Consider the following 11,485-nt stretch of genomic DNA (forward strand, 5'->3'; position numbering starts at 1 on the left):
ACATTTTCACTAAATTCTACACTGGACCAGAAAATATCACTAAGGCATCATTTTCTACAAAATGATGGTCTGGCATGAAAGGAGTTTGAAAGTCATTTCTCCATCATAACAACAACAAAAAGGCCAACAAACCGAAAAATCAATAGCTCCTCTTAAATTCAGCGAACGGTGGTCACAGGGCAAACCACTGGCCTCCAAACTAGAGAGAGACGGATACAGAAAATCACAACTTACCTTGAGCAGAAACCCGCGCATAGAAACCTCTTCAGGAAACTGGGCCAGAGTCAGGGAAAGCTGAACTGCAATTGAAGGACTGCCGGAGGCTCAGAGTAGGCAAATTTGAGAAGTGAACACTTCAGTGGGGCCCACACTCTGTGAATTTTGCCTCTAGGATCCCTACCAGATTCTCACAACGGAGCTCTGAGAAAAAACAAAAACCTTCTGTTCTTCCAGCAGAAGGAGAGGCCGAGGAACCATCTTGAAAGCCGCCAGTATGTTCCGTTCTTTGCAACAAAGTCTGCCCTCAGGAGAACTACTTCTCCAGGGCCTAACCTGCCCGGGTTTTATCGGAACCTAATTCACCTGGGAGGGGGCGGGGAATCTGCAGTCCCAGCTGATTCTAGTCTTACACTGGAGAACCGGTAAACACCCAACCTCCGCCCTGCTAGCTAGCTTGTTCTAATAAAAGGGAGAAAAGAAAAAACGAGAAGCACTTTTGACGTTCACAGCCCAGCGGCACAGGCTCACTAAAAGACTGAGACCCAATCATAAAACTATAAAACATTTTCCCTTTCCCCACATCTAACCACTGACCACCACGTAATTAAAGGCCTATTTACTGCAGTTCTTTTTGCCTGGTACATTGAGTTTAACCTTCAAGAAAAAATTGTAACGTATACTAAAACGCACAAAACACAATATGAATTAACAGAGCAAGCATCAGAAACAGTTCCAGAGATGGCAGGAATGTTGTTGGAATTATCAGACCAGGAATGTAAAATAAATATGATTACTATGCAAAGAGCTCTAATGGAAAACACAGACAACAAGAACAGAAGAGCAATGTCTGCAGAGAGATGGAAATTCTAAGAAAGAACCAAAAAGAAATGCTAGAAACCAAAAACACTGTCACAGAAATGAAGAATGCTTTTGATGAGCTTATCAGTAGACTGGACACAGTTGAGGAGGGAATCTAAGTTTAAGGAAATGTTAATAGAAAATTTCAAAAGGGAAAAGCAAAGAGAAACAAAAAACTGGAAAAAAAAAAAAAAAGCAAAACAGAATATCCAAGAGTTGTGAGACAACTATAAAAGGTGTTGGTGCGTGCATGCTCAGTCGTGTCCGACTCTTTGCAACACCATGGACTGTAGCCGGCCAGTCTCCTCTGTTCATGGGATTTTCCAGCCTAGAATACTGGAGTGGGTTGCCATTTCCTACTCCATAAAAGACCCTGATGCTGGGAAAGATTGAAGGCAGGAGGAGAAGGGGACGACAGAGTATGAGATGGTTGGATGGCATCACCGACTCGATGGACATGAGTTTGAGTAAACTTCGGGAGTTGGTGATGGACAGGGAGGCCTCGTGTGCTGCAGTTCATGGGGTCACAAAGAGTCGGACACAACTGAGTGACGGAACCAAACTGAAAAGGTGTTACATAGGTATAATGGGAATACCAGAAAGTGAAAAGAAATATTAGAAACAACAATGACAACAAATTTCTCTAAATTAATGTCAAATCACAGATCCAGGAAATGCGGAGAGCATCAAACGGGAAAACAAAAAATACCCCTGCTGCTGCTGCTGCTGCTAAGTCGCTTCAGTCGTGTCTGACTCTGTGCGACCCCATAGACGTCAGCCCACCAGGCTCCGCCGTCCTCCCCAGGATTCTCCAGGCAAGAACACTGGAGTGTGTTGCCATTTCCTTCTCCAGTGCATGAAAGGGAAAAGTGAAAGTTTAGTTGCTCAGTCGTTTCCGACTCTTAGTGACCCCATGGACTGTAGCCTACCAGGCTCCTCCATCCATGGGATTTTCCAGGCAAGCGTACTGGAGTGGGGTGCCATTGCCTTCTCCGAAAAATAACCCCTACACCTGGGCATTTCAAATTCAAACTGCAGAAAATCAAAAATAAAGGAAAAAATCTTGAAAGAAGTCATAGGGGGTGAGAGGGAAAGTTGTACATGGATAAGAGGAAAGATGAGACCAACCACTTCATCTCAGAAACCCTGTGGTCCCAAAGACCAAATCAGTCCCTGGTGAAGGAACTGAGATCACTGTACTCTGATATTAGAATAAAGCATCATAAGTCCCACCGTATTCTCAGTGCAATGCAAGACTTTGTGATACAGAGTTAAAATAAAGCTTCTCCGTCTCCAATTCCTATCCCCCATATTCAGACAATACACATAGTTGGATGCTTTGAAACTCCAACATTAGCATTCATCCTCTCTATCTGGATTCTGAACCAGGCAAGGCAAACGTTAAATATTCTCACTTCAAGCACTGAATCTTCTTGGTTCTAAATTATTCATTATTTACTCCTTTATGACACTAATAAGCCCTGCCTCAGAGAGTTGTTAATAGAAGGATCCAATGTTGAAACACACACTCACCATAAGGGCAGAGTAAGTATTAGTGCCTTTCTGTATCTATCATCCCACATACTATAGCAGACGTTCTCAAACTCTTGTAGGGAAACTAAGACATTAGGACCCGTTTGGCCATCAGCCTTACCAGGCTCCATGCCTAGAGCTCACATCATTTTTAGGGGCCCATGAAAATATTTTACTTTCATTTAAAACCAGAATTTAAAAAGTTAATTTGGGGGAGGGGTCAAAAATTATATTCATCTTTATAACAACAGAGACATAAAATACAATGTTTATATTTCTCTACAGAGGAAGGGACCCACCAAAGCAAAAGTGCTTTGGGCCCATCACAGTTATAATGCAGCCCTGGGAGGAAGGCTGTCCCAGATCAAAGGAAGCCAACTTTAAGCAAGAAAACCAGAGAAATCTGAAATTTTTTCAGAGGAAATACCTGTGTTCTCTCTCTCTTCCCTACATACACCCAGTGGTTCAAGCCACACTTTCCCTCCCTCTCTCCTCCTCTTGTTCTGTTAGTGTCATCAAAGCAGTAAATAATCAAGTGATTTCAATAAGTCTTCTCCTTAGGTAGAATGTATAAGAACACGCGTGCTGAATGAGCAGAGGATCAGGTAAGTTCAAAGAACCAATTTCAGTTCTTAATGAACTGGTCCAGAGTTTTTATTCACAAAAGACCATACTAATAACTACTATTTATCAGGATGTGACATGCAAAACGTTGGGCCAAGAGATGACCAGGCATTACCTCTTGGAATCCTCAAAAGCATACGAGGTGAATCCCATCCATTTGTACAAATGAGGAAACAGATTCAAGAAGGCTGAATCGTATGACCAACATGACACAGCCAGAAAGTAGGAGAGTTGCAATGGAAAGCCAGACTTTTAAACCTTGAAGCAGGCAACTTCTTCTGACCTGGTGCAAAGTGAAAGTGTTAGTCTTTCAGTCGTGTCTGACTCTTTGCAATTCCATGGACTATAGCCCATCAGGCTCCTCTGTCTATAGAATTCTCCAGGCAAGAATGCTGGAGTGGGTAGCCATTCCCTTTTCCAGATGATCTTCCCAACTCAGGGATCTAACCTTGGTCTCCTGCGTTGCAGGCAGATTCTTTACCATCTGAGCCACCAAGGTATAGAATTTGTGATGATGGCAGGATTGAAACCACTGTAGCCCCAGAAACTGATGCCCAACTCCAGTTCACTGGTATTAAAAATATATTTCAACTCTTACATTCTCACAAGTAGAATGAACCATGTACTGACCACATACAGAGACTTTCCTTTGATTATCCTGTACTTCAAGTGCAGGTCCAAAAGATTTCCAGCTGTGAAAGCAACATTAATGGGAGTCCAAGCTGTCTCTACCGCACCCATCCAACCTGTTTCATCTGTATCTCCAAGCCTAGAGAAGGTAATGTCAACTCACCAAATGATATTCCATTTGTACAATAAATATGAACCTGGAAAAAGCCCCATGTTTCTGAACATTAAATAAATAATAAAAACCAAACTAAAACAAAAATGTATATGATATGTTTCAATATGGATTTATACTATTTTTTTCCAGAGTTCTTTGAGAATGTGAGCTACCTAGTTGTGGTATATTTGGTTTTCACTTTTACTTCACATCATGAAACTGTTAACATCAGTGTGGATGTCCCTCTCTGTTTTTAAAAACACTCACCGCAGTCTCAGAAGTTATATCAGCCTCATATTGATTAGAATTGATGTTTTAAGTTTTAAAGACATTCCCAGCTTTAGACCTCAGCTTTCTTATCCTCAGCCCCACATTCAATAAATGTCTCTTCATTTTCTGTGGTCCATGAGAAAGGTGGTTCACAGGTGCTTCTAAAGATACTCAATCACAATCCGTGTCTGATAAATTCCGATTGGCATTCATTCAACATTTATCAAGCAATTATGTGTCAGGCACCAGGTGTAAATGGGGCTTTGTGGGTTGCTTTGTGACTAAATAATGGATGACTATTAAAATTCTTACCCAAACTAAAGGAGAAACCAAGCAAAAGAAAAGATTACACTTTCCATTAGAATACCAAGTTGCTATCCATTTTATAGTTATATTTGAGATTGTAGTAACTGTAAAAAGACCAATATTTAATTACATTGTGAGCACAAGAATAGCCTCCGAGTAAACAATGACTTGAATGTAAAATAAAAAAGGCTGAGCACCAAAGAATTGACGTTTTCGAATTGTGGTCCTGGATGAGACTATTAGGAGAAGGCAATGGCACCCCACTCCAGTACTCTTGCCTGGAAAATCCCATGAACGGAGGGGCCTGGTAGGCTGCAGTCCATGGGGTCGCTAAGAGTCAGACATGACTGAGCGACTTCACTTTCACTTTTCCCTTTCATGCACTGGAGAAGGAAATGGCAACCCGCTCCAGTGTTCTTGCCTGGAGAATCCCAGGGACGGCGGAGCCTGGTGGGCTGCCGTCTATGGGGTCGCACAAAGTCGGACACGACTGAAGCAACTTAGCAGCAGCAGCAGCAGCATGAGACTATTAAGAGTCGCTTGGACAGCAAGGAGATCAAACCCGTCAATCCTAAAGAAAATCAACCCTGAGTATTCATTGGAAGGACTGATGCTGAAGCTGAAGCTCCAATACTTTAGCCACCTGATATGAAGAGCCTACTCACTGGAAAAGACCCTGATGCTGGGAAAGATCGAGGGCAGGAGAAGAGGGCAGCAGAAGATGATATGGTTGGACAGCATCACTGACTCAATGGACATGAATCTGAACAAACTCCAGGAGACAGTGAAGCACAGGGAAGCCTGGAGTGCTGCAGTCCATGGGGTCACAAATAGCTGGACTCAACTTAGTAACTGAACAACAACAGCAACAAAGGACAAAATTTTATACATTTCTAAACCCCACCAATACCTACTACAGCACTATTCATAGATGACATATATAATTACACTCTTCCAGCTATTATTCCTGAAATAAACCACCTCAAACAGAGTGGCATTTTAAAAGTAGCCATTTTTTTTATGCTCACAGATTCTGTAGGTACTGCCTGTGTCTGCTCTGTGACCTCTGGGGCCTCAGCATGGAAGAAGGGAGGCTGTCTGGAGGATAAGGCGCTGGCACCGTCGGAACCCTTGGTCACTCACGTGTGTGGTGGTTGTCGCCAGCTGTCAGTCAGGACCTCAGCTGGGAACCTACGCATAGCTTTCCATGGAACTGCCTGGGCTCCCCTTCAGCAGGGTTGTTGGATTTCTAAGAGGGGGTAGCCCTAGAACTCGGTGGAAGTTTTTAATGACCAGGCCTCAGAAGTCACACAGTCTGCCTGGTTTCAAGGAACAAGAGCAGAGACCTCACTCTCTCAATGGGAGGTGCAACAAAGTCAACTTATAGGAGTAGCATGTTGGATGAGAAACAATGTGGCAACTATCACTAGGAAATAAAGTCTGCCTCAAGTATGAAACAACTGATGACCAAACAATATCAGCAATTGGCATTAGTACTTCTCTCCTATATATTTGAATTCTTCTTTGACAACATGGTGCGATTGCCCTTTCACACCCTCCCAAAGTCAGTTAAGGCCTGATGACGTGCTTTGGCTCATGAAATATGGATGGAAGTGACACATATAACAGTGCAGGAAGCACTCACAGTCAATCCTCATGATTCCTAGACTCCATACTTGCAAATTCACCTACTTGCTGATATATCTTTGTAACCCTCGCATCAACACACCACTTTCTGGCTCATGGGTGGACGTGTATATGTGTAAAGTGGTGAAAAAACTAAGCCACCAAAGACACATTCCCAGATAAAGTCGAACAAGGCCAAGCTCTGTTTTCTACTTACAGGTCTCATACATTGTCCTTCCCATAGTTTATTTAGTGGCACATTTTTCACATTTTTGTGCTTTTTGTTGGTGATTTTGCTCTTTTAAATGCCCTCCCAGGCATAGTGCTGAAGTGCTGTTTAGTGCTCCTAAGAGAAAAGAAGGATGGGATGTGCCTTTTGGAGAAGATACATTGCCGGGAGCCAGCACACGAGATCCCACCCATGACAAGGTCCTGAGGAGAAGACCTGATGAGCAAGGCAACTCAGCCCTCAGGGATTTTGATAAGCTGCCTCAGCGCTCACCTTAAAGATGATATCTTTCTGATGCTTGCTATAATAGACTGCTCCCTAATTTCTGTGACTTAGGCAGAAGGCCTTCCCTGATCCTTTCCTAACCAGGCCAATTTAAAACTCTAATCAACATGCCCCCTAAACAGTGGCACTCTATAAGATTATTCATAAAAAAGAGTATTTTAATCTAAGCTCCTTTTGCTAGCATCTTAGTTTGCTTGACAAATGTGCCTGTACCTTTAGAACTAGTATACATGACTGCTCCTCAACAATAAACAGCATTGAGAGCCTGAATGCATAAAAGGCCCCAATGCACACAGAGCCCTTCGAGGGGGAGAAAGCCTATTGGAAAAACATAAGAAATATTACTTTATAAAACTGTTATTCGGTCTATATTTACTTGCTATGTTTTTGCTGTTAATGCCCTGACCTATATAATAAAGGTATAGTAGTTAGAGACTTATGAAAATAAAGGTTTAGCCTTAATATAAAAATAATAAGACAGTTGTTAATCTAGCTGGTGATTTTTGTGAAAGAACTGACCTTGGTGCTACATTGTTTCAGCCTGCCGTACCATGACTTTATGGGACCACATTCTTTTCCCTTAAGCTCAAGGCAAAAGATAGATTATAAAAAACAGGTTTTACTTTGAAACTTTGAGTTAATGAATCCTTTCTTTGTCATAATCCACTGTGCCTGTATTCTTTAAAAAAATGTAGCTCTGGTACGTTCTGTGCCTGATACAAAAATACTTTTAGAAAAAGTGTTCTGGCTAATCAACCCTTATCAATGAAGAGTCATAAGATGTTAGCAGGCCTCCAGGCCAGAAGATGATGTAAAAAACATGAGACTTTCGTAAATAAGATATACAGAAAAGTATCCTGGTTTAGATAAAGGCCAAAAACTGCTGACCCATTGCGCTAATTTGGCATGACTCTACATTTTACATTGTCCTCTATGTACAACTTAAGATATAAAAGGCTCCCTTTGAAAAATAAAGCTCAGACGCTGCCTCACACCTGCCTAGTCTCGCTGTCTCTTCTCTCCACCGACGCTGTCCATCCTGAGGGAACCCCTGGACCAGCTGGAGCAGGACTCCGGCAATACATAAACTTCAAGAAGGTATAAGTTACAGTGCTGTTTTTTGTGAGTTCAGTGTTAATAAATTAACAGCATATATTAGGGACTTCCCTGGCAGTCCAGTGGTTGAGACTCCATATTCCCAATGCAGGGGCATGGGTTCAATGCCTGGTTAGGAAACTAAGATCCCACACATTGCACAGTGTGGCAAAATAAATTAATAAAAGCAGAATTTGTCAGAATGGATTTTAAAAAGTATATATTAAATGAGTTATCTTTATGCAATAACACACAGAAAATAAGGCTACATATTGATGAAAATGTAACCAGAGGTTCACAGGAACCTAAGTCTGTATTTCCTCTAGAACTGATGGTTCAGTATTCACTAGCTCAATGTCCATGGTGACCGTATAGAACATACATAGCTGCCATGAATAATGAAAACCGGCTCAAATTCCTGCTGCAGGATTCTCCAGTGCTTGCTCCCCTGCTGGGATGAACTTGGAGATCCTGGTAACATAAAAGTGCCAAACTGCACGATCACGAGTGCCGTAAATCTTAAATAAAACATCTTCTTCACAATGTCATGTAAATGCTGGTTAAATATGAGCTAATAAAAAGAAAAATTTTACCTTAATTAATCAGCAAGAAAACTAGCTAGATAATTTGACATGTTAGTATAAAACTTGAGTCTTCTGAATTTCATTGTTCGTTCTAACTGAAATTAGTTTAAAATAAATCCTTTTCTTTCCTTCCTTCTGTTCTTTTAAATGACTAATTACCAACTTGTAAATATAGATAATGCAACTTAGTCACCTGCTGTTATTTTAATTAACTGTATATTCCACACCCTATAAAATGAATGTCTCCAAATTTAGCCTCAGTTTTTCTACAAATAAAATAGTCTTCCCCTCAAAAAGCATTGATAACTGTAAGGTATGCTGCAGGTGAAAAAGAACAACATATTTCTTAAGCAACACTGTAAATTACTTTCTTTTCCTCTTAAAAAAATATTTCTGTAAAGTAAAATTGTATTCTCAACTTGGCAAATTTACCTATGCAATGGATCACATCTGTTACATGAGTTAAAATAAACAGGCTATTTAAAAATAAGTCAAAATTCATTATTTAGCCTTCACTAAATAATTCAAACATATCTCAGCAATAGTAATAGATTTGCTATAAACCCTAGAAAGTGTCATATATCCTCAGACCACTGCATACCTGTTTGAGCAGGAAACAGGAAGGAAACGAAAAGACATCAATTGCTTTAAAAGCACTAGGCCCACAGAACATGATATTATCCAGCAACAGAAAGGAACGAAGTACTGATAGATGCTACAACATGGATGACTCTTGGAAGCATAACACTAAGTGAAAGAAGCCAGTCACCAAAGATCACATATTATATATTTTTCCATTTATATGGAATGTCCAGAATTGGCAAATCCATAGAGACAGCAAGTAAAGAGTCAGACGTGACTGAGCCACTAACAATGTACTCTATACACTATTGAGACAGAAAGTAGATTAGTGATTCCAGGGACTGGGAGGCTGGGTGTCTGTGTGCTCAGCTGCTTCAGTCGTGACCTACTCTTAGCAACCCTATGGACTGTAGCTCGCCAAGCTCCTCTGTCCATGGGATTCTCCAGGCAAAAATACTGGAGCGGGTTACCATGCCCTCCTCTAGGGGATCTTCCCAATTCAGGAATCAAACCCGCGTCTCTTATGTCTCCTGCATTGACAGGTGGATTCTTTACAATCTGAGCCACCAGGGTAGATTGGGAGTAACTGTTCAATTGTATAGGGCTTTTTTTCTGGAGTGATGGAATGTTCTAGAATTAGTGTTGATGCTTGTATAATACAATGAATATACTGAAAAACAATGAATTGTATTTGTTAAAATGGTGACTTTTACACTCATGGCTGATTCATGTCAATGTATGGCAAAACCCACTACAATATTGTAATTAGCCTCCAGTTAAAACAAATAAATTAAAAAGATAAATAAATAAAATGGTGACCTTTATGTTATGTGAACTATATATCAAAACAAAAAGTTTTTAAGGCAGACCCACTAGAATGGCTATAATTAAAAAGTCAGATAATAACAATTGTTGGGTAAGGATGTGTAGAAACAGAAAGCTCACACCCCACTGGTGAAAATCTAAAATGGTACAGTCACTTTATTTTTTTCGCATTATTTTTGTATTTTTAAAATTTTATTTTCTAGCTGCATGGCACAGCTTATGGGATCTTAGTTCCCTGCCCACCCCCACCCCTTCTCAGTGGAAGTGTGGAGTCCTAACCAATGGACTGCCAGGGAATTCTGTGGTACAGTCACTTTAAAACACAGTCTGCCAGTTCCTCAAAAAAGTAAATATAGAGTTACCATTTGACCCAGCAATTCCATTCCTAGCTTTTACCCAAAAGAAATGAAAACATGTCCAACAGAAACATGTATACAAATGTGCACAACAGTACTACTACTCATAGTAGCCAAAAGTTTGAAGCAATTCAAATGATCATCAACTGATGAATGAAAAAACAAAACGCTTATTGAACTGAATATTTTTCAGCCGTTAAAAGGACTGAAGTACTGATACATGCTACAATGTGGATGAACCTTGGGAAATATTTTGTTAAGTGAAAGCAGATAGTCAGGAAGGACCACATTCTGTATGCTATGTTTGTGTCCTCCTAAACATTTGTATGTTGAAACCCTGATGCCCAATATGATGGGTTAAGTAAGAGGTGAGGGCTTTGGGCAGTGATGAGGTCATGAAGAAAGACCCCCACACGAGTGAGATTAGTGCCCTTATAAAAGAGACCAGAAAAAACTCCTTCCACCATATGAGGGTACAATAAGCAGTCTGCCACAAGGAAGAGGACCATCATCTGACCTTACTGGACTTGGACTTCTGGCCTCCAGAACTGTGAGAAATACGTTTCTGCTGTTTAGAAGTTATCCAGTCTGTGTTATTTTATTATAGCGGTCAGATGTGTTAAGACACTGTACGATCCCATTTATAGGAAAGGTCCGGAATAGAAACAAAGGGCAGATGAGCAGTTGCCTAGGACTGGGTGGTGATTTAAGAAGGATGACTAATGGGGTTTCAATGGGATTTCTTTTGGGGGTGGAAGATGAAGACAATGTTCTAAAATTCACTGTGGTGACGGTTTCACAACTGTGGATACACACTAAATACCATTGACTGGTATGCCTGAAGTGGGTGAATTATACGGTAAGTGAATTTTTTCTCAATAATTCTCTTGGAAAAAAAAAAAAAACAGACTAAATCTAACCAAAAACTTCTAAAATCACTAGGGCCTGCCCACTGTCCCCTCTTTCTCTTTCCCACCGCACTTTCCCAGCCTGTTAGGTCTGATGGGGTGACCTAGGGGTTTGGGGGCCATTTGGTGGGGAGAGGACAAGAAACCAGGACAGCTCAAGATTGTCTCCCGGTGTGACTGTGGCCCCACCCACTTCCTTCCCCTGGGCCCCTGACTGTTGTTTGGACCCTAAGCTCCCGTCTAGGTGTGAGTGGGGCGGCCCGCTTGCTTCTGTCCCGGGATCCAACCCGGGCACGGAGCACTCGGCCCACAGGGGTGCGGACAGGGGCGGCCAAGGTCAGAGTCGGGAGGAGCGTCGCCTCACCCCGCCCCGCGCCCTGCACTGAGGCACTCCCGAGGGC

At 41.5% G+C, this 11,485-nt stretch overlaps 1 protein-coding gene across 14 annotated transcripts in view; it reads right to left on the reverse strand.

Moving 5' to 3' along the window:
• LOC145521066 (uncharacterized) overlaps positions 1-11,485 on the reverse strand; it is a 102,116-nt gene that overhangs the window by 86,380 nt on the left and 4,251 nt on the right. The gene's annotated exons all lie outside the window — the stretch shown is intronic.

Source organism: Giraffa tippelskirchi, chromosome 9 (assembly GCF_054371585.1).
Source record: "Giraffa tippelskirchi isolate mGirTip1 chromosome 9, T2T-mGirTip1v1.2.pri, whole genome shotgun sequence".
Lineage (NCBI taxonomy): Eukaryota > Metazoa > Chordata > Mammalia > Artiodactyla > Giraffidae > Giraffa > Giraffa tippelskirchi.